The sequence below is a fragment of the Pinus tabuliformis genome, chromosome 6 (assembly GCF_031772625.1).
Source record: "Pinus tabuliformis cultivar Carrire ecotype Pingquan chromosome 6, CPIR1, whole genome shotgun sequence".
NCBI classification, from domain to species: Eukaryota; Viridiplantae; Streptophyta; class Pinopsida; order Pinales; family Pinaceae; genus Pinus; species Pinus tabuliformis.
This window is the reverse complement of record NC_142292.1, coordinates 600742585-600768295: the sequence shown is the minus strand read 5'-3', so window position 1 is coordinate 600768295 and position 25711 is coordinate 600742585.

Genomic DNA, 25711 nt, shown 5'->3' with positions numbered 1-25711 from the left:
GATTTGGCCGCAATAGATCATCAACCTTCCATTGATGCTTTGAAGGCATGCGGTCTCTACAAATACTGGGCCATACCTGGCATGAGGGCCCAGGTGCGATTCTTAGAGTGGCTGGTTGAAAGGTGGAACGTTCAGGATCAATATTTTTACATCGGAGGGCACCAGCTCGAGATAGAGCCCTCAGACATATACTTTCTCACTGGTTTTCCTAATAGGGGCGAGCAACTGTCTCTGTTCAGGACTAGGCCGGGTGGCCAATCCCTTGCTAGTCTCCGGCTAGAGTGGTGCAATAATCAGCACCAGGAGAAGGGGATAGAAATCAAATACATATCCCTGCCTGAACTTATGGTAATTGCCTTTACAGTTACCAGACTTTGCGGCGCTGCTGCTTTGCACATTGCCACCGGGTCCCAAATGCGGATGGCGATTGATTGCTTCCGAGGCACCATTTTCAACTGGTGTGACGCTGTGTTGGCCAAAATGAAGGGCCAACTGACTAGGGCAAAGAACGGGCAATTAAAGACCTTTGGGTATGGGCCTTTAATTGTGAGCTTTGCCCTAGAGAGAGTTCCGATGCTGATCCCGCAGCATCTCACCGTTGCAGTTGGGCCTCCTCGGGAGCCAAAGTTGATGCGATGGGTTGCGGTGATGGCCCGGCATCCTGATGAGGGAGCGGGAGTTGTCCGATTTCCTACGGGTTACTTTCACTGGTTGGAGGACCAGGTCTTTGCGATCCAGGATTTTCCTTATGCAGGAGTGGATTTTCGCGGTGATCCGGACATGGTTCTTCAACAGGGAGAACAATGGGACGACAGAGGTACTTCATTTTTCACAAGTTTTTTAAATTATTTACTTTTTTGTTTTTTATATCGTCTCAAAAGTGATAGTGACAATTTTCAAAATGCAGATGTAGGTCCACAGCGTCCGGCCAATCTCCGGCCGTTCAAGAGGAGAGTACCAGTTGCACCAGCACCAGCCCCACAGGATGCGGCCGCAGAGACCTTAGCCGAGTTGGAACAGGATCTAGAGCGTCTTATGGCGGACATACCAGAGACGAATATAGACGATATTCCTATCCGACTTCAGTGCTATGTGGTCGCAGTCCCAGGACCTTTTAGGAGGTTCTTGTGTAGGGTAGCGCGTGCAGTGGTGTCGTATAGAGAGCACCACCAGTGATTGTCTAGTCACTTTTTGTAGACACATGTGACATTTTGGTTTTTTGTACTTATCATTTTTGCCGATCATAAGGTGTTTTTCAACCTATGATCGAAGACGATGTATATTTTGACACACTCCTATCTATATATATCATTATTACCGGCTTATCTTGTTAAACATGTATGATGAAATGTTTTTAAATTTACATGTATGATTATCGCAAATGTCTGTCTAACATTCGAGAAGCAATTGCATCTGCTAATGTATTTAACGACCTTGGAATATGCTGATATTCAATGTAATCAAATTCACGTTCCAAGAGGTGCACTCTCAAAAATAACCTTAATAACGCTGGATTTCTAATGGCATATACTCTATTAAGCTGTAATACAATGAGTTCAAAATCTAACCTCACTATCAAACTCCGAATCCCAAACGAAATAGATTCAGACAATAACTCAATCACTGCACTGTATTCTGCAATGTTGTTTGTTGTTTGACCGAGGCTCACCCCATGCATAGAAACTAACTCGTCAGAGGGCGAATAGATTATCCAAGCTGCGGAAGAGATATTCTGTGTACTACGACAAGCACCATCAGCAAATCCAACGTACATTTGGAGAGGCGTCGACATCTGCAATATCAAGAGTAAAACCAAGATAAGCCAGAATAACGACGAAAAACACACTCTCTAAGCTAAGCACACTGTCTATACTAACAAACACACCAGCTAGAAAGAAAAAACTAACCTAACTAAATCTCCATACCCATCATTTAAGCATAATACCTCTTTAGGTAAAGTCCATTTCTAGGCTTACCCAAAGAGTCCCCATCAAAATCTACTAGCTCATAGGCCCCTTTTGCTAGCTTTCGCTTGACAATGTAGGGCCCATGCCACATAGGAACGAATTTTCCAGCACCTAATTTATCGTTAGCCTGATCATATAATAGCACTAGGTCTCCTTCCGAAAAATTACGAGGGGTCACGTTGCGATCATACTGAGCTTTCATCCGTTTTGCATGAGTCTCGATTGCCAAGGCAGCGTCACGTCGAGTCTTATCTAATTTAGCTAAGTATAATAGACGCTTCTCCTCTTCGGAAGTAGCTGGAAGTAATTCGACAGCCATTTGAAGTGACGGGATTTCACATTCAATGGGCAGCACTGCTTCCAAACCATAAACTAGTTGGAAAGGAGTGAACCCTGTTGATGTTTTCATTGAGGTTCGGTACGCCCAAAGCGCAGAAAATAATATGTTGTGCCAATTCGACCGATGAATACCAATGATTCATTGGATCATGATAACTAAAACTTTGTTGATAGACTCAACCAGGCCATTGGCTTGTGGATAATAAGGAGTTGAGCTATCGTGACGCAAACCAAGCTGGCCTGTAAGTTCTGTCATCATAATGTTTCGAAAATGGCACCCATGGTAAGTGATTATCGCTTGTGGGACACCAAACCTAGCAATAATGTGATTGAATACGAAAATCGCAGCTATCTTGCCGTCTGCCTCGAATGTAGGCATCGCCTCGGCCCACTTAGTAAAATAGTCAACCGCAAGGATGATATACGCATGCCCCCCAGCCGAGTGAGGGTTACATGTAATAAAATCGATACCCCATTTGGCAAAAGGACCAATGGCAATTATAGGGTGGAGAGGAGCAGGTGGTGCGTGCATCTTGCGATCAAACACTTGATAGTTGTGGCATTTTCGGACCGCAATGATACAATCTTTAAACATGGACGGCCAGAAGTAGCCAGCACGCAACACCTTCTGGGCTGTGGCATACCCAGACATATGACCGCCACATGCTCCAGAGTGACAGTCATTTAAAACCCTTTCAGCTTCTTCATGAGTTAAGCAACGACGAAAAACCAAGTCCGCCCCACGACGATAAAGAGTATCTCCAATAATTTTGTACTGTTGGGACTGGAATCGAATTTTTCGACGTTCCGACTTTGAAAGTTCAGGCCGAAAGGATTGGGTTTGGAGATAGACAATTATATCCCCATACCACGGATCTAGAGTGCTGATGAGAAACAGAGATTCGTCCGCAATGGGTTCCTCTGCCACAGTTTCTGTGTCAGCACGCGGGAAATCACACATCAATTCCGCAAAAACTAAAGATTTCTTAGACTTAGACTTTTCAAATTCCAAGTCGAACTCTTGTAGGATAACGATCCATTTAGAGTACTTGCCCCCTAGCAGTTGTTTAGTCAAAATGTAGCTCATAGGGTTGCAATCCGAAATGACTGTAGTTTTACGGAGAAGAATGTAGTGACGAAAACGTTGGACAGCTTGAACAGCTGCCAAGGCCAATTTCTCCACATGTGAATATTTGAGCTCAGTGGGATTCAACGTCCGACTAAGGTAATAGATCACATGTTCCGTTCCGAATTCGTCTTCCTGTACTAAGACCATTCCAATGGTGGAATGAGAGATTCTGGGTTCGATCCCCAGCGGAGTCGCCATTTTGTCATGCGGAAAGAGTCGATAATGCGGACAAAACCGACCTCCCTAGAAGCGAAGGCTTTCTAGTGACAAACAAGACAAATAAACACTACCTTTCTCTAAACATGCATTGAGAATACAAGTAATCAGGTGATTTTAACATACCTTTAGTCCAACGCTTTGTAGTAGTCCAGCCTCGCCGATCCGGATGAGCTCCTCCTTCTCTTCGAAACCTGCATTCACTAACAAGCCAAAAGATTAAATAGCACCTGATAAACTCATAAAACAATACATATCGATCATACAGACCAAGGAGTATATGAAACAAATCACGAATAACAATCTGTTGAGAAAAATGAGTTCATTTGTATTAAGTGGAAACAAAAGAAACCATTACAACCTGAGCCTTGGTGTTGTGCAGGTCCCTCCTAGGGTCCAGCAAGAGTTTTCCTTTACTTTTATCAGCTCACCCACTCTCAAATAAGGCTAGGAAAGGATGGGAATCTCTCCTCTCAAGCTTTACAAGGGAGTCCTAATTCCAGCAGCATCTACCCTTAGGAATATTCAGCTTTCAACCTCCCCTCCCTCTGGCCCAATGCCTGTATTTATAGTGCTCTAGAGGAAGTTATTCAGGTCCACCATCAATGGGATAAGCCCCTCTTTGGATGGGATAGCTCCCCTCTTGATGGGATAAGTTGCTCTTTGATAGGGATACATGAACCATCTGGAGGCGCTCCATACACATCAAACAAGCTTCTAGAATGCTCTAGAAATGACCACAAGTAACTTTTTTGGAGTGAAACTTGCGCCTTTTGACCTTTACAGGAGTACGCACCCTCCCCTTTACATACAGAGCGTACAAGTACGCAGGTATTGCGAACATGGGGTGCGTACACGCAGGTAAGGCTAAGAGAAACTGCGTACCCAGAGATATATAGATTTTTAATGACTTTCTCTCTTTCTTGGAGTTTGACATGGAGAGCATAGGTATGAGGCTTGCCAAGGAGGATAGTATGACAGTTGATGGAGCCATACTAACTGCAAATAGTCATGGTGACAAATTTTAGTGTAACACCTAGCATCAAGAAGCAGTTTATAGAGATAAAAGCAAGAAATGAGCCAATCAGAGTCCAACTCTATAACCAACTGCTCAAGATGGCGCCGACTAATCAAGAAAGGCTTATGTCGGCCTATGATATCCAAGAGGGAAAAATGACTCTTAGTCATTTTAGGCCCACCATGCTGCAGCCCCAGTCAACTGCCGACTATATTAGGACTAACCTAGAGGTCTTTGCCAAGGACATCCATCCTATGGATCAGATAGAGCTGCAGAAACAAATAGGGGAGATGGTCTATGCCACATTGGCTGATAAGATTCTATTGGCGCATAGGTTGCAAAACTCCCTGAATAACACTACTGCTCAATTGGAGCTAGAGAAAGCTTCCTCTCAAGCCAAGGATAACAGAATCAAGTCCTTGGAAGAAATTATCATAGAACTGGGGCATGATCCAAATGACCCTAAGGGAGTGCAAGAATTAATGAAGAAGAAAGATGAGGACACAACAGCTTTGAAGAAGCTGGTTAAGCTACCACCAACCATTCACCCTCAGACTGAAGATGTTGCCCAGCAAAGAAGAGATCAGGATGTGACGGCCATGCTGGTGGCCTTGCACAAAAGGCTAGTGGAGACAAAGGGTGCCTTGGAGGTGGCCCTAAAGCAAAAGGAAGGAGAATAGGTGACTCAGCCACCTCAGCAAGTTATAAATCTTGAGGATGCTCCTCAAGTAACAATTCCTCCCCCGGAAAGGACATCAGAAGCAGGCCCTTCAGCACCAGCACCAGATGTGGCAGCACCAGAGCAGGCACCCAACCTTGACATGCAGAATATGAGGAAGGAATTGGAGGCTCTTGAGGCACAGATGGCAAAACTAAAGGTAGCAAAAGAAAAATTGGCTACACTGGAAGAAAAATATGATAAATCAAAGTAGAATGTGGCTGAAAGGACAAGAGAAATAAGAACCCTGGAAAAGAAGATAAAGGAGCTGGAAAATGAATTGACCATGAACAAAACTATAGCTGATGTGAAGAAAATTTTATGGGCTAAAATTGGCCAATCCATTACAGACCAATGGCAGTCCATTGAAACAGTTCATGAGCAAATGAATCTTCTAGGCAGAGTTCACGTTGAAAATCAAAGAGCCAGGGCATCTTTAGGGAGTATACCTAAAATAGCCAACAGAATGATAAATGTCCTTAACAATCGGACTCGCCTTCAGCTAGCAGGAATGGGCATTAGAGACAGGACTGATACTATTCTGCTGATAAAAAGGTTGCTTACCCTGAGAAGTTATGTCCAGACATTGGAAAGAAAGTGTCAAGAAATACAAGCAGAAGTGAATGAATTTATTGCAAAAATCACAGTTTTACATAACAGGGGCCTCCCCAGTTTGGTGACCAGTGCAGGAAGATTGTTATCACATGAACATATTGCAAAAGGGTCAACACCTTTGCAACAAATCAAATTACAACATCTGCAAGCGCTCCAGAGGAAGCAGGGCCCCCATCTGGGCAGGATCTTTATGATAAGCTGGAAAATCTATTTTTTATTGAGCATGAGATCAGGCACCTTTTTGCAGTTCCTCCCAATTATTACAAATACACTGAAGCTGATGAAACTCTAATCAAAATACAGAGGCACCAATTTCCCACTGAAGAATGGTGGAGGAGCATGATAGAGACTTTACTTTGACAAATTAATTTTGGCTTAAAGTCAGCATTTTCAAATGACTCATGTATCAAATCTACTTAAAGCAACAGTGGAAGACAGCTAGATGAAAAGGACAGTGTCTGGGTACAACTGGATAATGCAATTGATGTGTCCAACGCAGCAACAGCATGACAGGGCAGCATAAATGCAAGAATTCTCAAAATCAATGCAAAGGTGCTCAGCCGTCCCAAGACGCTACAAAAGTCAAAGATCTCTGACAGGAATGACTAGCTGTAATCAATCTTCTTTAATAGAAATAACTATTGTATCCACTATTTTTGAGTGTTGGTAGAGAAAGTTATGAGTCAATGACTCATTTTGAGATATTTTGTAAAGATAATTTTGTATATATACGCCCGGCTTAGCTTATTTAGGGGTTGTTGTTTATTTGTTCTGAAGAACTCGGCTGTATATTCTGAGAAGTATAATACAAGAAGTTGCTGGTTTTCTCAACTTGGCTATGCTTGGACGTGTTGTGATGGGATTGTTAGCTGTTGCAGAACTCTCGTGTTTTCTCATGATGCAATAAGTGTTTTCCTAACTGTGTCTATGTTTTATATGTTTACATAACTCATCTATGCTATATGTTTGATAATCTTAGTAGGAAGGAAAATGAATAGTTCAGGATTTGTCCAGTAAGACACCCTAAACTCAATCATTCCTGCTAACTATGTTTTCTTCAAGATTAGCTGTAAATATGGAATTCTTAAATGCTCCTGTTTACTCTAATTTTATGGTAAATTCTATTCGAGAATTCTCTTTTGCTCTTGAATAAGATTCAGCCTTTTATGTTCTGTATCACCAAGAAAGAAATCTTTGTTGCCTTTCATGGTGTGATCCTATACTGTTTCTTCTTAAATCAAAGGTTTGTATCATGAATACCTATCTGGCTCTGCAGTAACACTCTTTTTATCACAGGCACTAAGTAATAATCAGTCATGGACTCCAATTGCCCAATGGAATAAACCCTCTTTGATCATTGCAAACCCTTCTTCAGACAACAGATGACAACCAAAATTCAAACAAAATTTTATACTTCATAACTAGCCTAAAATCCCAAAAAACAAAGCTAAATCAAAAGAGAGAGCCCTCTCTGATTGCAGGTAGGCTAGAACCTGTAATCCAAAGTTGGTTTGTGGTTACCTTGGTCGTATTCCCTTGGGAGTCAAAGCGAATAACCTGAGTGATAACATAATTTACAACTCCATTGGGGAATGAACTAATTTCCCAACCACTGCCCGATTCACAATACTTCCTACAAAATTTCAAAGAGGTCAGGAAACATAGAAGCTGGCTCCTAAGAAGAAGACACGTTACACTAGATCTAATCCAGATCCAAATCCATCACCTGTATTTGAAAATCCAAACCTGATTTCGAGGACTCTTAGGAAACAAGAAAAGGAAGAAACTAGTCCAGATTCAAGCCCTGAAGCAGAATTTTAGAATAACATTCCTACACCTGCTAAAGTTTCCTTTCATCCTCATATAACAACTTCACAGTCTCCCAGTTCTACATCTACTTCACATAGCGCTTGTTCAACTCCCCCATCGACTACACACACCCCTCTCATCCATTTCCCTCCACTTGTTCTGTTTGTTCCTGTTGTTCCAGTTGTCTCAGCAAACATGGCTAACAGGTATGCCCCTTTACAGTTACCAGCAAATCTAGGGGCTATGCCTCAGGATTACCAGACCAAGATCTCATATTTTGATGGTACTAGTTCCTATCCAGCCCTGCAACATACCAAAAAGATGCAGGACTACTTTGAAAATTATGAGATAGATGATGATGGGGTTAGAATGAAGATTTTTGTTCAAAGTTTGACAGGAGATGTAAGGTCCTGGTTCAGATCTCTTCTAGCAAATTCTATTGCTAATCCAGAAGCCCTCTACCAAACTTTCCTAAACAGATGGGAAAAGAAGAAAGACCCGCTTCACATATTGTCTGAGTACAATTCTATTAAAAGAGGTCCTCAAGAAACTGTCCTGGACTATTGTGCTAGATTTAATAATGTATACAATGCCATCCCCCAGAATCTGAGGCCTCCACCTGATCTGGCCTTATACACCTTTCCCGATGGGTTTGATTCAGACATGGCATACCAATTGAGAGAAAGAGCCCCCCAAAATTTAGCTGAGATGTAAGATATAACAGTCAGTGTGGAAGCCAACCTAATAGCCAAGAGAAATAGGGCAAGGACCGAGAGAAAGACTACCTTCAAAGAAGAGCCTTCAGGCTGGGATCAGAAACTAGATGCAATAATCACCGGTATGCATAGGCTTGGAGATAGAGTAGAATCAGTTGAAAGGAAATCATCATGGGAGGGATCACAAAATAATGCTGTCAGAAATCCTAGCTTTAGAAGAAACCAAAACCCAAATGCTGGAAGGGCCAGCCCAGAACAAGACATAAGACCTCCTTTCCAAGAAAACTATGCTGAAGCATCCACCTCTAGTGAACAGATAGATGACACTCACATTAATCTGATGGGTCTAAATGATGAACAACAGGTTTTTCTAAGTCAAGAAGATCAGGAAGATGATGATGTTGATCAGTTCCAAACCAAATCTGGTGAGTCATTTGACTTCAAGCAGGGCTATGACACAGTTGTTTTTGAAGTTCATAGACAATACAAGCTGAGAAGCAGGACCATAAATGTGCCACAGCCTGTAAAAACAAAAGATAGCCAACAGCCCAAGATGTTAAAGGAGAAGGTCACTTTTACAGAACCAATTGACAAAACCAGCTCTATTTCAAACGAAGTAACAGTGGAGGATGTAACTGAAATACACCCCCCAAGTCAAAAACAATTGGTAACATCTCCTTCAGAGCATAATCAAAGTAACATTCCTCAAAAGATTAGTAAAAAAGATAAACCCCAAGATAAAACTCAAAGCCAAGAGGGTGCCTCTGTAAAATCAGTTGAGAAAGAAACAGCTGCTAACCACAATGCCAAGACCCAATCTGACAAACCTTTTGACCTAGAAGCTGAAATTGGTAAGTTAAAGATAGCCATCCCTCTTTCAGAGCTGGCTAAGCATGAAATTTACAAGCAGCAAATCAAAAAATCCCTCCAATTAACTCAGAATAAAGATGATGTCAATGTGCTGGATGATACACCAGAAGTACTTTTTGGTCCAGAAGTTGATGGAAAAACAATAAGCACAGGAGTTTTACCCTTTTATGTTAGCTTGCACATTCATGACAAGATACTACACAATGCAATGTTTGACTCGGGCGCCTCACATAATCTTATGCCTAAATCTGTAATGGAGAGACTAAACCTAGACATCACAAGGCCGTATAAGGACCTATTCTCATTTGATTCCAGCCAAGTCAAATGCCTGGGCCTGATCAAAGATTTGTGTGTTTCCCTTGTCCAGTATCCAAATAAAACTATTCTAATTGATGTGGTGGTAGCTGATATCCCACCTAAATATGGAATGTTGTTATCAAGATCATGGGGAGCCAAGCTCCAAGGCTCCCTACAATTAGATATGTCTTATGCAACTATCTCTGTCTTTGGGCAACCAAAGAGGCTATATAGAGAGACACTCATGAAATATATGGTGAGCAGTGAAGAAAAACCTCAAAATTTTCCCATTTATGCAGTCCATTCTGATATGGATTCCTTCATTCTGTTCAATGATAACACATGTCCTACAGCTGATAGCAAATCGTTCACTCTTGAACAAAACATGCATACAAATGAGCAATCAGCTACCCAAGCTCTTGAAATTATGCAATCAATTGATCAAACTGCTCTAGAAAACAAATCTGATGAAAAACAAGACCTCCAACTCCCTATTCCAAGTCCTAATGAGTCCCCTAATTCTGCTTTAAATCAAGAAATCTTTTGGTTTCTTGAGTTCGATGGATCAGTTAACAGGTTAGGGGCAGGAGCAGGAGTGTGGATCCACAACAAACAAAACAATCATGCAGAGGGTCGAGCTTATAGGCTAAATTTCAAATGTACTAATAATATGGCAGAGTATGAAGCTCTCTTACTAGGCCTCAAACTGATCAAATCCTTACAGGCAACAAAAGTGTCAATCTTGCGAGATTCAAACCTCATTATCCAACAAATGAAAGGCAATTTTGTCACCAATGACAAAAGGCTAAGGTCTTATAGAACTGCTGCTATTGAAATACTCAATGTTTTTACTGAATTTCAACTGACCAAAATATCTAGAAGCCACAACCTTCATGCACACAGTCTAGCTACTTTTGCTAGTACTTGTAAGTTACCCTTTGAACCCAACCATTGTTTTACAGCTGAGATAAAACACAGACCTTCCATCCCAAACAATGTCAGAGACTGGCAAGTATTTGAAGATGACACAGATAAATAACTTTTTAACTTTACAACAAGAGTTTTCGGGCTTAAATGTTGATACTGATGCTGTAGAAGACTCCCAACCACAGAGCAACCAAGGTCAGAGAACTATATCAGTCAAAACAGCAAATCAAATACTTCACCCAACAACCTTTGATAATAAGAATGTACAAGAGCTTAAACAAATCAATCTTGATGAAATAGCTGGAGCAGAGGCTGAAGTCATACAACTAAAGGACAATTTTTTACCCACAGGCCTGACCCCTTTGGAAGACATTTTTGATTCAAACGATATTCCTAGGAAACCAAAGATGCAGCCCCTAAATGCTGTCATTGAAGAGTGCAACATTGGAACAATTGAAAATCCCAAGATAATAAAACTATCAAAGTCTTTGCCCCCTGATCAGAAGCCCAAGTATGTTGACCTCTTTAAAGAGTTCCAAGATGTATTTGCATGGAGTTATGAGGATTTAAAATCCTATGATACTTCAGTCATTCAACACACTATTCCTCTCAAACCAAATCAAAAGCCTTTCAAGCAGAAATTAAGGAGAATTAATCCTATACTTCTCCCTTCAATTGAGAAAGAGGTGCAAAAAATGTTTGAAGCAGGTATCATAGCACCCATCAGATTTTCAGAATGGATATCCAATCTTGTTCCTACAAGGAAGAAAACTGGTGAGATTAGGCTTTGTGTTGACCTTAGAAACTTGAATCAAGTTTCCCTCAAGGACAATTATCCTTTACCCAAAATGGATCACATTCTCCAAAGAGTGGTGGGGGCTTCTAGAATCTCATTACTTGATGGATTTTCAGGTTTTAATCAAATCTTGGTCCATCCTGATGACCAGGATAAAACAGCATTCACAACCCCATGGGGAACGTTTAAATATGTCAAAATGCCTTTTAGACTAAAAAATGCAGGAGCTACTTTTCAAAGAGCAATGGATATTGCCTTTGCCAAGGAGATCCATGACTTCTTAGTTGTTTATCTTGATGACCTCACTCCTTTTTCTAAATTTGACCAAGAACACCTTAGACACCTGAGGCAAATGTTTCTGACATGTAGGAAATATGGTATTTCCTTAAATCCCAAGAAGTCTCTGTTTGGTCTGGAAGAGGGTAAGTTGCTAGGTCATATTATTTCTAAAGAGGGAATTAGAATTGACCCTGACAGAATTCGAGCTATTCTGGAAGTACCACAACCAAGAAACATTAAGGAATTACAAGCCTTTTTGGGAAAGATCAACTTTCTAAGAAGATTTATCCCAAATCTAGAAGAATTGATAAGGCTATTAAACCACATGTTGAAAAAAGATTCCAAAGTAAAATCGACATTAGAGGCCAAACAGGGCTTTGAGGGCATCAAGACTTCTTTGACTCAAACACCTGTTCTTACAAGTCCTCAATTTGATAGAGATTTCATTGTCTTCTCTTTTTCCTCCAACATACTATTGCTACAGTTTTACTACAGAAGGATGATCAAGGAAGTGAGAAACCTATTGCCTTCTTTAGTAGAGCCCTTAGAGATGCACCCTTGAAATATCAGATTATGCAAAAGCAGGCTTATGCCCTGGTTAAGGCCATCAAAGATTTTAGGATTTATATCCTATATTCTCATGTTATTGCTTATGTGCCAAATGCCATTGTGAAAGACATATTGACTCAAGAAGGGTTGGAGGGCAAAAGAGGAAAATGGATTGCTAGTATTTTGGAGTATGACATTGAAATAAGACCTACAAAACTGATAAAGGGACAAGGTTTGGCTAAACTTATGTCTGAAGCAAACTTTCAAGCCTTGGATATTAATCAACTGGACAATGAACCGGAGCTGGCGACTCCACATATCAATATAGCCTTTGAACAATCCCCCTGGTATGCTGATATCTGTTATGTATTGCAAAACCTGTGTGCTCCCCCAGGATTGTCTAGAACCAAAAGCAGATTTTTTAAAATGAAAGCTTCAAGATTTTGTGTTATGGATGGTAATTTACTGTGGAAAAATCATGAGGGTATATTGCTGAATTGTCTAACAATCAATGAAACTCACAATGTTATGAAAGATTTTCATGCAGGTGACTGTGGTGGACATTTATATTGGCCTACTCTATTTGCAGATGTCAAGAGATTTGTTACTTCATGTCATAAGTGTCAGGTGTTTGAGGGAAAAAGAAAATTACTGCCTTTACCTCTGAAACCTATTTCAACAGAAATTCCCTTTCAGCAATGGGGCTTAGACTTCATTGGAGAAATTCATCCTTCATCTTCAGGTCAACACAAATGGATCCTAACAGCCACGGATTATTTTACCAAATGGATTGAGGCTGTTCCATGCAGACAAGTGAATGATTCCATTATCATTCAGTTCCTTGAAACTAATATTTTATCCAGATTTGGTTGTCCTGAAAAGATCATTACAGATAATGCTACTGCTTTCAGATCCAAGAAAATGGTCAATTTTTGCCATAAATTCCATATTACCTTGGGTCATTCCACAGCATACTACCCTCAAGGCAATGGTTTAGCTGAATCATCTAATAAGAGCCTTATAAACATCATCAAGAAGATGTTGGAGGAAAATAAGAAAAATTGGCATAAAAAGCTTGCAAATGCCTTATGGGCAGATAGGCTAACAACCAAGAGATCTATTGGGACCAGCCCATATGAGTTGGTTTATGGAATGGAGGCCAAATTTCCTTCATCACTAGGGATTCCTGTCATCAAGTTGCTTCAAGAAACCCAAGCTGAACCCAATGATATGCAAAGAAGGATCAACCAAACAATATGTTTGCAGCAAACCAGAGACCAGGTATACAACAGAGTTCAATTTTTACAAGAGAAGCTAAAGAAAATCTTTGACAGAAGAACAAAAGCAGAAGACTTTTTCATTGGTGATAAAGTGCTTAAATGGGACTCAAGAAGAGAAGATAAGGGAAAACATGGCAAATTTGATTCCCTTTGGAAAGGACCCTTTGTTATTCAAGCAGTACAAGGAAATAACACATATTTCTAGAAAAATTTGGATGACACTGAAGCTCAAGAGGGCCCTATTAATGGCCGGATGTTAAAGCACTATTTTGACTATTTTCCATGTATATAATATGACATTTCCTTGTACGTTATTACTTAATTGTAGTAGTTTGTTTTCAGCAAATAAAAGGTGTTACGGCTTCACCAATTTTGGAAAGAGAGCAAGGAAAGGCCATAATTTCAAGATTTTTCTTTTTTTTGAAAAGCCTCAGTGTTGATCATCAAAAAGCAAAGTTCCCAGTTTTGGCAAGAAATTAAGGACCAAGGCGTTTTGACCTGCTGTTCTTGGTCTTTCATATAGAAAAACCATCCCCAAGTGGAGCCACTGTTAGCCTCCGATACCAATAGGTTTCATTTTTCATGATTGGCAGGGGCAATTCCAAATATGTTCTACTTTGATGATGCAAAGATCCCATATTTCTGTGGAAGAACACGTCTGTATATAGTTTGGATAGTGTCCTACTTCTGGATGGGTAATCCAACAGCCTAATCTGGATCATGCCATGTTTAAATTGATGTTGTAGAATAGAGAAAGAAAATCTGTCCAAACTGTCTAATCTTGGCAGATTAGTAGATTAGGTAGAGAATAAAGGTTCCCAACTGCTTAATCTGGGGCCTTGGAAGTGATAAGGGTAGTTGTAGATAGAAACTCAAAAGGAAAAGAAAAGAAAAAGAAAAATAGCAACTGAGGGTTTGCAAGTCTAAATGCACTCTCCTTGAAGTAATAAAAAATGCTAGGCACTAAGATGGGTAGGTAGAAAGGGGTTGCAGAAGATTGTTTTCCTTTATATTGCTGGCCTTGACAGAAAGCATATATTGGCAAGAGAAGGTTCACCTGTTTCAACATTTTGGTAACAATGCAGTGAAGCATGTCTAACTCCCCAATCATTCCCCACAAAACTTCTTTCTAACATTCCCTAAAGGTCCAATGGGATTTCCTCATTGAGTACTAATATCACCTTTTGATTATGGCAACATCAAGCCAAGGTGTTGATTCCTTTTACACAAGAAAGCCACATTTCCTGTGTAAAACCCTTGATCATTTTCATCTGTTTCTGCACCTAAGTTTACTCATTAAACTTAGTATTCAGTTCCTCCCTCTCATCTCAAATCCATATTAACCCCTAATTTTACTATTTAGCTCCCCAATTTTCCCCTTTTCCCTATTATTATACCATTTTTGGTGCAAAAATCCCATAAAATATATATCTCCCCCCCCAGGAAATATAGCCTTAATACTCTAAAAGGCGAAGGCGTGATAAAGTCGGGCGCTAATGCAAGTGTGCATGCATAGGTTATTTTGGGGGATTAAATCAACATCTGGTTGATCTAATAGCCCTACCACACTTTATAAACCTGTATATAGTTTACCCACTGGTCCCTAAAACTTCATAAAACCCACGAATTCGATTTATCCAAAGTTTATCCCGGCGTGATTTTCCACAAATAATAATTGTTTATTAGACGGTCCCCGCCGTATCGCTCTGCCATCTCCGCGTCCCGTCATCCGTCGGATCCGGGCCCTCCCATCCGACGGTCCTCGGCGATTTCGGACCGCCCCCGATCGCCGCCCTTTAGTGCCCGATATTGTTAGAATGATGACGTCTGTCCGTGGACGTGTGTCGACTTTTGATTGTATCGGGCGGCTTCCGACACAAACCGGGCCCGTACCAAAAGCGGTCCGATAAAACCGCTTACCACCATTGCCTTTCCACCTTACGTCATCCTTGCATCACCACCACGTCATTGCCGCATCAGCGTCGTGTCAGCTCCCATTCCGCCATGGTTCCGACAGCTCCGCCACGTCGCTCGTCCAGGTCAACCCACTCACCGGTTGACACGTCATCCCGCCGTACTCGACCCCACCAATGACGTCATGCTGACGTCATCCGTCAAAAAGGCGCCAAAAAACTGACTTTTCCATATTTTGCCCAAAAATCATGTTTTTTCGTATTTTTCATAAGTTTGAGCACTCTGTTGATTGCATGCATTTACGACGTTTTTCCGCCAACCTCCAGAAATTCGTCCTTGAGCTGCTGCCGCCCAGAATTCCGCACGGTCATCTTCCCCCGTCGCGCGACAACCAGGTATTTACCCGTTTCACCCACGAACTGGTTTTTCAGTCTTCCTCTGCTAAAAACGCAAAATAACCAGTATCCGGCATTCTGAACTCCTGTACCTTCAAAAACCGAACTAGGATCCATTGGAGGGCCCAAATTCATCCAATCCCATCACTCACTGCATTGCTCTCAACCCAGACCCTTTGCAAAGTTTTTTCGTGTTGCAGGGCACGCCACAACAAGATAATTCACCCTGTTTCGCCCCCTTTGACAACATTTCACCTCAATTTTGCCAAAGCTACCCTGTTTCTCTCTGAAAATCTCTTTCTCTGTCAAAATTCACCACATTCATCCACAATTCAAGTATAAATCTAGTTCAAAGGATAAGTGAAGCATGGAGACCCTTGTGGCCTTGAACATTACTCCCCTAAGTGCCCCACAGAGGAACCTAGACTGGCTGGCCCTTACTGACCGGGATCATCAAATTAAAGAAACAGTTGAGTTAACTACCAAATATCACATACACACTGTTTGTGAGCTGAAGGATAAATACATGAGTGGTGCTGATGACATAGGTATCTGGGAGTCTAATTTGCCCATTTATTACCTACCTCAAGTCAATGTGTTCCCAGACCTCATCCATTAGTGTTGTGAACACTATGAACCCTCACAAAGAGCAGTTTTGGGTTCATCTGGGAATATTTTATTCCACATCACTCCTCAATCCATAAATCAGATGCTGAACTTTAAACCAACTAAACCTCTGGTCCCCCTTTCTATGAATTTTCTGCTCCAAGAAGCTGCCAAGTTGCCCAGCTCAGAGGTCACAAAGATTGGCCAGTTGTTCATGAAGCCAGAATATCAGCCCCGGAAACCTCCTCCTTATCTACATGTTTGGTTCAATGATACAGGGAGACTGCTAATGGACACGATATACTGCATTCTGGGATTCCATACCAATGAGTTTGTGGATGATACAACCTTGGTGATGTTATCCATGTTCACTCCAGGGCAGCCTCCTGCTGCCCAGTATGACTATGCCACATTCATTGCTGACAAGATTCATGAGCAATTCATGAATTTGGAGAGGGAAAGGGTATTCAAGTACACGTCCTATATATATCACTTGATATTATATTTTCAGCCTGATAATTTCCCTGTTCCCTTGAGAAAGCTGGATGCAAAAGGAAACAGGAGGTCAGTGATATTTTGGTCATCAGTTTGTCACCATATCTCTTGCTCCCCATACAGCTATTGTGAGTTCATTGATCTGTTCATCTATCCGGCCTTGTCTCTGCTACAGAGTTATCCTCCTCCTAGACTCACTGACGATATGCAGAAGATCCTCCAGCTTTCAAAGAATTATAGCATTGGAGATTGGTACTTCTACCAAGACCACACAGTAATTAGAATATATGGCTGTGAGCTAGCCCCTTACAGACTGCCAAAGTATGTTCCCATGAGACTTTTTGCATTAGAGTATTTCTGGCAATTTGGAAATGTAGACATGATTCATTTTCATAGCAGAAATAAGAAAACACAGCTGAAAATCAAACACCAACTGGGCCCATTCATTTTCAACAAAAGAGAAGAAGCATGGCAAGAAGCAGATAAGATTCTAAAGAGCTTCCAGCTGCAAACAAGCTTCTTTGGTCACCCTATGACCCCAATCATTTTATAAGTCTTAGAAGTGTCAGATACAGACTTGCCAGCTATGACCATGTCAGAATCCCACACATTGAAAAATATGCAAATTAGTTAGAATGGAAAGAGGGCACCCTAGTGGAGGCATGTTCTAGGGAAGAAATGGCACAAAAAGCAATGAATCAGTTAGAAAAATCAGTTGACTTAGAATTTTTTGGACAGGTTTGCTCCCCACTACTCAATCATCTTGGAGTAGCTGCTTCGTCTTCTACTACTCCCCAGCAATCTGCCCAAGCCACTACTCAAGCAGCAACTACAGCTAAAGGAAAAGAGATGCAACAAGAGGAGCCACTTTCTAATGTAGAGCAGCAAGCAGAACAACAAGAAGAGATGGCTGAGGCACCTTCAAATACAGAGCAGCAAACTCAGGAAAAAGTCCCTCCTAGGCAGGAGGTAACAGTGGAAACCTCGGTGCTACAAACTCCAGCTAATGAAGAAAGAACCAGGAAGAGAGATAGGCAGGAGGAAACTCCTCTCACTACCTCAACAGATCAGCAAGGTGAGAAAAGACAAAGGCTGAATCCCTTTTCTGAGGAGGAGATGCCTGAAAGACCCACTGATACCATGCTCCCTCCCAACATTGAAACATCGGCCAGTTCCTTTCAGCAGGAACAAGAAATGCATCATGGAGGAGAAGTTAGTTCATCAGGACAGCAGACAAGATCCGAGCCTAGCATCAAGAAGCAGTTTATAGAGATAAAAGCAAGAAATGAGCCAATCAGAGTCCAACTCTATAACCAGCTGCTCAAGATGGCGCCGACTAATCAAGAAAGGCTTATGTCGGCCTATGATATCCAAGAGGGAAAAATGACTCTTAGTCATTTTAGGCCCACCATGCTGTAGCCCCAGTTAGCTGCCAACTATATTAGGACTAACCTAGAGGTCTTTGCCAAGGACATCCATCCTATGGATCAGATAGAGCTGCACAAACAAATAGGGGAGATGGTCTATGCCACATTGGCTGATAAGACTCTATTGGCACATAGGTTGCAAAACTCCCTGAATAACACTACTGCTCAATTGGAGCTAGAGAAAGCTTCCTCTCAAGCCAAGGATAACATAATCAAGTCCTTGGAAGAAATTATCATAGAACTGGGGCATGATCCAAATGACCCTAAGGGAGTGCAAGCATTAATGAAGAAGAAAGATGAGGACATAGCAGCTTTGAAGAAGCTGGTTAAGCTACCACCAACCCTTCACCCTCAGACTGAAGATGTTGCCTAGCAAAGAAGAGATCAGGATGTGACGGCCATGCTGGTGGCCTTGCACAAAAGGCTAGTGGAGACAGAGGGTGCCTTGGAGGCAGCCCTAAAGCAAAAGGAAGGAGAACAGGTGACTCAGCCACCTCAGCAAGTTATAAATCTTGAGGATGCTCCTCAAGTAACAATTCCTCCCCCGGAAAGGACATCAGAAGCAGGCCCTTCAGCACCAGCACCAGATGTGGCAGCACCAGAGCAGGCACCCAGCCTTGACATGCAGAATATGAGGAAGGAACTGGAGGCTCTTGAGGCACAGATGGCAGAACTAAAGGTAGCAAAAGAAAAATTGGCTACACTGGAAGAAAAATATGATAAATCAAAGCAAAATGTGGCTGAAAGGACAAGAGAAATAAGAACCTGGAAAAGAAGATAAAGGAGCTGGAAAATGAATTGACCATGAACAAAACTATAGCTGATGTGAAAAAATTTTATGGGCTAAAATTGGCAAATCCATTACAGACCAATGGCAGTCCATTGAAACAGTTCATGAGCAAATGAATCTTCTGGGCAGAGCTCAAGATGAAAATCAAAGAGCCAGGGCATCTTTAGGGAGTATGCCTGAAATAGCCAACAGAATGATAAATGTCCTTAACAATCGGACTGGCCTTTAGCTAACAGGAATGGGCATTAGAGACAGGACTGATACTATTCTGCTGATAAAAAGGGTGCTTACCTTGAGAAGTTATGTCCAGACATTGGAAAGAAAGTGTCAAGAAATACAAGCAGAAGTGAATGAATTTATTGCAAAAATCACAGTTTTACATAATAGGGGCCTCCCCAGTTTGGTGACCAGTGCAAGAAGATTGTTATCACATGAACATTATGCCAAAAGGGTCAACACCTTTGCAACAAATCAAATAACAGCATCTGCAAGCGCTCCAGATAAATCAGGGCCCCCATATGGGCAGGATCTTTATGATAAGCTGGAAAATCTATTTTTTATTGAGCATGAGATCAGGCACCTTTTTGCAGTTCCTCCCAATTATTACAAATACACTGAAGCTGATGAAACTCTAATCAAAATGCAGAGGCACCAATTGCCCACTGAAGAATGGTGGAGGAGTATGATAGAGACTTTACTTTGACAAATTAATTTTGGCTTAAAGTCAGCATTTTCAAATGACTCATGTATCAAATCTACTTAAAGCAACAGTGGAAGACAGCTAGATGAAAAGGACAGTGTCTGGGTACAGCTGGATAATGCAATTGATGTGTCCAATGCAGCAACAGCATGACAGGGCAGCATAAACGCAAGAATTCTCAAAATCAATGCAAAGGTGCTCAGCCGTCCCAAGACGCTCCAAAAGTCAAAGATCTCTGACAGGAATGACTAGCTGTAATCAATCTTCTTTAATAGCAATAACTATTGTATCCACTATTTTTGAGAGTTGGTAGAGAAAGTTATGAGTCAATGACTCATTTTGAGATATTTTGTAAAGATAATTTTGTATATATACGCCCCGCTTAGCTTATTTGGGGGTTGTTGTTTATTTGTTCTGAAGAACTCGGCTGTATATTCTGAAAAGTATAATACAAGAAGCTGCTGGTTTTCTCAACTTGGCTATGCTTGGACGTGTTGTGATGGGATTGTTAGCTGTTGCAGAACTCTCGTGTTTTCTCATGATGCAATAAGTGTTTTCCTAACTGTGTCTATGTTTTACATGTTTACATAACTCATCTATGCTATATGTTTGATAATCTTAGTAGGAAGGAAAATGAATAGTTCAGGATTTGTCTGGTAAGACACCCTAAACTCAATCATTCCTGCTAACTATGTTTTCTTCAAGATTAGCTGTAAATATGGAATTCTTAAATGCTCCTGTTTACTCTAATTTTATGGTAAAGTCTATTCGAGAATTCTCTTTTGCTCTTGAATAAGATTCAGCCTTTTATGTTCTGTATCACTAAGAAAGAAATCTTTGTTGCCTTTCATGGTGTGATCCTATACTGTTTCTTCTTAAATCAAAGGTTTGTATCATGAATACCTATCTGGCTCTGCAGTAACACTCTTTTTATCACAGGCACTAAGTAATAATCAGTCATGGACTCCAATTACCCAATGGAATAAACCCTCTTTGATCATTACAAACCCTTCTTCAGACAACAGATGACAACCAAAATTCAAACAAAATTTTATACTTCATAACTAGCCTAAAATCCCAAAAAACAAAACTAAATCAAAAGAGAGATCCCTCTCTGATTGCAGGTAGGCTAGAACCTGTAATCCAAAGTTGGTTTGTGGTTACCTCGGCCGTATTCCCTTGGGAGTCAAAGGGAACAACCTGAGTGATAACAACAGGAATGATCTTGTAATAGATCACAAGTATAGACTCATGTGGACATAGTATGGACGCAACCATCTGTTTATGAATAGTCCATTATATAATGAATACAAAATTCCTCGCAACCTGGATTGTGGAAACTAGATCCAGGGTCTTCATTTCTACTTCCCGAAACAGTATGATTCTATCCATGCGAATGAATGTGTTGATGTCAAACACGGTAGAAACCACTTGATTACCAGTCAATGATGTAAACTGTTAACAAGTGTGAGAGAAACCACTAGTGATGTCAATGGCTCTCAAAGTACCTAGTACAATCCATGAAATGTGAATAAATGTGTTGATGTTGAACATGTCACAGAATCCTTTGATCGAAGGTCAATGATGCAACCTGTCGTCAAAGGCGAGAAACCTGCCATTGAGGCATGCAGATCCCAAGGTACTGACGATTTCTAGATCATCTTTCTAGATAATGAGCTGAAGTCGATAGAAAGCGATCCATCACAGGAAAGCCCACAACACGAAATCATAGATCAAGTTGAAGAAATTTAGTTTCAAGGACTGACTCAGGGATGGTCAAGATGGATGATAGATATTTTGCAGATGAATGGCTTATTGGAAGTGACCTCTTGAACACATAACGACACAACAGATGGCTTAGTGACAATTGACCCAAAGTTAATACCCAAAAAGCGGCTGAAGATTTTGAATGTGGTTTGATCAACTGTTAGGAAAAGGATTTCCCAACCCAGGTGAATAAAAGTGTCGTGTTCAAGAGTGGTTACAAAGTATGACAAACAGGCTCATTTTTCTCTCTTTTCCCCCACCATTTCTGGCAAGTACCTCTTTATTTTTGACAAGCTTGAGGAGGATAACATTTGCTTGATTATAAGCTCATCCTTCGGATGAGTCCAACTTAGTTTAAATTCGAACCCTAAGAAGGAGTGGTTCGTTCCTGTTTGTAATTGAACAGGTCCTTTACTGTGAAATTTTAACGAGTCCAGTATAGGAGAAACTCGGCATTTTTCAATTTTAGAGAGTCTGAAAAAACTTAAGAAGACTCCAGGGTTGACCTTTTTCGTAAATTTGTGTCTCCCAAGCCCGAAAAAGTATAAAATAATACTTGAGAGAACCGCTTGGTCTTTTACGACCAAGGAGTACTTTTCATAATTAGTGTCCCCTGATCCGAAAAAGTAAAAAAGCGATCAACGACACGTCATTTTATAACCAATATCAAATTTGAAACGACAAAAATTCAGCGATCTTTTCATGTTTTTACGGTCGGAAAAGAGCTGTAAGTGGACCGTCTTTTAATTCCATTTTAACGAGTTTAAAAGAAAAACTCAGCAATCTTTTCATGTTTCAGGAGTTAGAAAAGAGCTTAAAGGTGACTCTAAATGTTTTTTCGTCGAAAATGATAGATTTCGCTTGAATAATCCGTTATCCTGAACAAAACGCAAACATTACTCATACCTGTTTAAAATGGATAAAAATGTCGCAAAAATACCTTTCCAAAGTGAAACATAAACAAATTTGCAATTTATTTACTCAAAAAACTTATAAAAAGGGCCTTCGTCAATTCATTTTTACCGTTTGAGTTTTGGGTGAGAAAATAGTGCTTTCGTTCAGAAAACTTCCCGTGAAGATTGCAGAAAATCCAACCGTCGGAATCGAACGTCGTCTTCTCCAGGTAATCCAAATCATCCTACTCTTCATTTTTAACTGTTTCATTTCTTTTTTTAGGCTTTCATTTTATTTTTTGGAGGGTTTTTAGGCTTAAAACCCACGCGCGGGGGCCCGCAAGTGTACCACTGCTAACCCGCGGACCCTGACTTTTTCTCCATTGGGAAAAAGTCAGGGGTCCACACCTTCCATGTAGACAAGGTGCGGTCCCACGCACTGTGTCTAACCCGGAGGGTGCGGTCCCCGCCGCAAGGGTTTTTAACCCAAAATTTCTCAAAATTGGCCCAAACAAAATAATTTCTAACATTCTAATTTATCTTTTTACTTGATGCAGAGAGTACATCATGCTAGATTGGCGTGAACGAGAGCATGAGGACGTGGATGCTACCGTATGGAACCATCAACATTCACTTGATGCTTTGAGGGCGTGCGCTTGTACAAATTCTGGGCCATTCCTGGCATGAGGGCTCAGGTGGATTTATTACAGTGGCTGGTTGACAGATGGAGCATACAGGACCAATGCTTCTTCATTAGTGGCCACCAGCTTGAAATCGAGCCAACGGACATATATTTCTTGACTGGTTTGCCTAAGAGAGGTGAAGGCTTGACTCTATTTGGGGCTAGGCCAGGTGGCTAGTCTGTCGATAGCCTCCAGCTAGAGTTCTGCAACAGCCAGGCTAGAGACAAAGGGATAGACATAAAAACCATATCCCGTCCTGAACTCATGGTGATCGCATTTACTGTCACCAGACTTTGCGGGAGTTCTGCATTACATATTGCCACCGGATCCCAGATGCGTATGGCAGTTGATTGCTTTTGAGGCACCATCTTCAACTGGTGCGATGCTGTGTTGGCCAATGTGAAAGGCCAACTAACCAGGGCCAAGGACGGACAACTAAAGACCTTTGGTTATGGGGCTTTGGTTGTGAGTTTTGGTCTGGAGAGGGTACCCATGTTGATATCGTAGCACCTTACTGTTGGAGCTGGGCTTCCTCGAGAGCTCAAACTGATGCGATGGGTCACAGTTATGGCCCATCACCCGGACGAGAGGATAGAGGTTGCTCGATTCAAACCTGAGTATTTCCAATGGTTGAAAAACCAGGTCTTTTCTATTCAGGACTTCCCTTACGCTGGGGTAGATTTTCGTGGTGACCCAGACATGGCTCTTCCACCAGGAGAGCAGTGGGATGACTCAGGTAAAATCATTTTCAACATTTTTCCTATTTAAATTTTTTTATTTTTCCATCATCCCAAAACTGATAGCAAAAGTTTCAAATGCAGATGTGGGTCCACAGTAACCAGCGCTCTCCGGCCTTACGAGAGGAAACAACCAGTTACAGCCGTGCCAGCCCCACAGGACGAATCAGCAGAGGTTTTGGCCGAGTTGGAGGGTCATCTCAAGTGCTTGACAGGAGATATTCCGGAGACCACTATAGATGTCATTCCTTGTCGACTTCAGTGCTATGTGATTGGGGTCCCAGGACCTTTTAGGAGGTTCCTTTGCAAGGTGGCCCGTGCAGTGGTTTCTTATCGAGATCATCACCAGTGATAGGATGATTGCCTATTGTGGGCACATATGACATTTTAGTTTTTGTACTTATCATTTTTGCCGATCATAAGGTGTTTATAAACCTATGATCGAGGACGATGTATTTTTTGACACACTCCTATATATATATATATATCACTATTACCGACTTATCTTGTAAATCATGTTATGGAATGGTTTTAAATTTACATGTATGATTATTGCAAATGTCTACTTAACATTCGAGAAGCAATTGCATCTGCTATTGTATTTAAAGATCTTGGTATATGCTGATATTCAATATAATCAAATTCACGTTCCAAGAGACGCACTCTCAAAAATAATCTTAATAACACTGGATTTCTAATGGCATACACTCTATTAAGCTGTAATACAACGAGTTCAGAATCTAACCTCACTATCAAACTCCGAATCCAAAATGAAATAGATTCAGATAATAACTCAATCACTGAACTATACTCAGCAATGTTGTTCGTTGTTTGACCGAGGCTTACCCCATGCATAGATACTAACTCTTCAGAAGGCGAATAGATAACCCAAGCCGAGGAAGAAATGTTTCGTGTATTATGACAAGCACCATCAGCGAAACCAATGTATGTTTGGAGAGGCATCGACATCTGCAATATTAAGAGTAAAACCAAGATAAGCAGGAATAATGACGAAAAAACACTCTCTAAGCTAAGCACACTGTTTAAACTAAAACACACAAGCTAGAAAGAAAAGCTATCCTAAATAAATATCTCCATACCCATTCTTTAAGCATAATACCTCTTTAGGTAAAGACCATTTCTGGGTTTACCCAAAGAGTCCCCGTCAAAGTCTACCAATTCATAGGCCCCTTTTGCTAGCTTTCGCTTGACAACATAGGGACCATGCCACATAGGAACGAATTTTCCAGTGCCTAATTTATCATTAGCTTGATCGTAAACTAAGACTAGATCTCCTTCCGAAAAATTTCGAGGGGTCACATTTCGATCATACTGAGCTTTCATACGTTTTGCGTGAGTCTCGATTGCCAATGCAGCATCACGTCGATTCTCGTCTAATTGCGCCAAGTATAACAAACGCTTTTCCTCTTCAGAAGTGGCTGGAAGCAACTCGATGGCCATTTGCAGTGACGAGATTTCACATTCAATGGGTAACATAGCTTCCAGACCATAGACTAGTTGGAAAGGAGTGAACCCTGTTGATGTTTTTACTGAAGTTCGGTACGCCCAAAGTGCTGAAAATAACATGTTATGCCAATTCGACCAATGAATCCCAATGATTTGTCGGATCATGATGACCAAAACTTTGTTGATGGATTCAACCAGACCATTAGCTTGTGGATAATAAGGGGTTGAACTATCGTGACACAAACCAAGCTGGCCTGTAAGTTCGGTCATCATAACGTTTCGAAAATGATGCCCATGATCAGTGATTATTGC